This window comes from Diabrotica virgifera, chromosome 1, assembly GCF_917563875.1.
Source record: "Diabrotica virgifera virgifera chromosome 1, PGI_DIABVI_V3a".
In the NCBI taxonomy this organism is placed as follows: Eukaryota; Metazoa; Arthropoda; class Insecta; order Coleoptera; family Chrysomelidae; genus Diabrotica; species Diabrotica virgifera.
This window is the reverse complement of record NC_065443.1, coordinates 139277797-139280405: the sequence shown is the minus strand read 5'-3', so window position 1 is coordinate 139280405 and position 2609 is coordinate 139277797. Positions and strand designations below refer to the sequence as shown.

General features: G+C 31.9%; 1 long non-coding RNA gene across 1 annotated transcript; it reads left to right on the top strand.

Moving 5' to 3' along the window:
- The first annotated feature begins 331 nt into the window (after positions 1 to 331).
- Positions 332 to 1784, top strand: LOC126880931 (uncharacterized). Its single transcript, XR_007696693.1, has 2 exons — positions 332 to 1013; positions 1172 to 1784. It is a non-coding gene; the product is annotated as an uncharacterized LOC126880931 (long non-coding RNA).
- The last annotated feature ends 825 nt before the right edge of the window (positions 1785 to 2609 follow it).

Sequence of the window (2609 nt, the reverse complement as noted above, 5' to 3'; positions counted from 1 at the left end):
AAGAAGACTTCGCAATACAAAACAATTCAAGACTTCTTTCCTACAAAACCTTGGTATTCAAATTTTCCATATAGAAATAGAAGACACACTACCACCATCATTAGAATGCGCACAGGCCATTGTTTAACAAAACAACATCTGTATAAAATGAATATAAAAGATAATCCTTTTTGTGAATGTGGTCGTCTCGAGGATCTAAACCACATCTTTTTTGAATGCCCGATTAATGTGATTCCTAATTTTGATATATACACAAAATTTATTTCCATGAACTTCAAAACACCGCTCTCTATATACAATATTCTAAGTTCCTTAACGGAAGAATCAGTCAATGTAATTATGCGTTTTCTTGCAATTAACCAAATAAGCTTATAAACTGCAATGCGTTTTCTAGCAATTAACAAAATAAGCTTACAAATTGCAAGGCTCAACTGTTTTATATGTATCCGTGTTATATTATGTTGCTATTTGTCATTTAATTTATGTTTTAATTTTTAATCATACTTAACCTGACCCAATTAATCTCATTTAATTATAATCATCACACCTCATCAAAAGCTTCCTTACAAGAACATAGTCAGCGATTTTGGTATGGCTTAGAACCAGACTACGTCAAGATCGCTTATAAATCGTGCTGGTAATCGCCTTGCAGCGAAACCAAAAACAAAAAAGAAGAAGAAGAAGAATGTAATTATTGATTTTTCTTATTTGTTTTTTGTCGTGATTTTGAGGTAGTATAGTATTTAAAGACATTCATTAGATTAATTATTTTATAAACTTTACGTTTTTGGTGATTTTGAGTGCTGACAACATGCCTGTGACTTGTATTTAGTGAACTGTGGAAGTCCAACTGATCGGGATAATGTTAATTTTAATTTGTTTTTTGTCCTGATTTTGAGCTAATATAGTATTTAAAGACATTCATTAGATTAATTATTTTATAAACTTTACGTTCTTGGTGATTTTGAGTGCTGACAACATGCCTGTCACTTGTATAATAGTGAACTGTGCAAGTCCAACTGATCAGAATAATGTTAATTTTAATTTGTTTTTTGTCGTGATTTTGAGCTTAATATAGTATTTAAAGACATTCATTAGATTAATTATTTTATAAACTTTACGTTCTTGGTGATTTTGAGTGCTGACAACATGCCTGTCACTTGTATAATAGTGAACTGTGCAAGTCCAACTGATCAGAATAATGTTAATTTTAATTTGTTTTTTGTCGTGATTTTGAGCTTAATATAGTATTTAAAGACATTCATTAGATTAATTATTTTATAAACTTTTCGTTTGTGGTGATTTTAAGTGCTGAAAACATGCCTGTAATCTGTATAGTAGTGAACTGTGGAAGTCGAGCTGATCGGATAATGTTAATTTTTTTCGTGTTCCCTCTATAGGGCTTTTCATTCACAGTCATTTGTTTTGAGCTTCTGTCATATGTCGTATAATCCGTGTATAGTAATATTATACACGGATTATACAACATCTGACAGAAGCTCGAGACAAATGACAATCGATGAAAACGTATTAGAAACTCATTTATGTTTCCTCACCTAACTAAATTGTCAAATAACAGGACGCACTCATGCTAGGAATTATGGTTTTTATTAATATTATTACAATTATTTATATGTGACACTAACGTAACTAGTGACATTCATTTTTAGGCCAATGTGACAAACTTTATTAATACTAAATTTTAACATTTATCCCCTATTTTGTTAAAACAATATTATTTTGTTTTTCATTCTATTCAAAATAAATGCAGTTTTGACAGGGAATTTGTTTTGTTATTTATTTATTCCATATAGACCTGGATCCCGTGTACCAAAAAAAAGTTGATTAATAGCAAGCTGAAAATTTATCAATAGCTTAATGGTGTCTAGTCCGACAAACTTTGATGTACGGGAACACTGGAAGTTTTAACTGTGGAACAGGTTAAAAATTTGGAATGTCAAACTACGAAAATGTTTATGTAATTTGTCAGATAAAACTTCCAATTGATTTGCTACCAATTCATTAAACTCTCATGCAAAAACCAGACTGGTGAAAAAATCACCAACTGGGCATTTTAATGAGTAGAACACGAAGACCATGTCAAACTACAGGAATCATGTTGGTTAGTAATAGCAGTCTGATTTTTGCATGAGAATTTAATGAAAGGATAACAGATCAATTGGATGTTCTGTCCGACAAAATATATGGGATGTTTTTGTAATCTGATGTTCCAAATCTGAGTTTCCAAACTGTTTCACAATTAAAACTACCCCTGTTCCAGTGTCACAATACATCAAAGTTTGTCCAACTGGACACCGTTAAGCTAGTAACAAATTTTCAGCTTGCTATTAATCATTTTTTTTGGTACATGGGATCCAGACCTAATAGGTTTGTTCATAGTACGACACAAACGATTAGCAACTGCTGCCAACCATCAGATGCATGAGCAGTTAACAGTTAGCGTTGTGCAGTTAATAGTTAGCATTCATAGACTACGAATGCGCATGTGTCTGATGGTTGGTAAGAGTTGCTGATCGTTCTACGAACAAACCTATCAGTAAGCACAATTTGTGATATCCATGGGTAGTTACTAACAGAAAGAGGCAGGA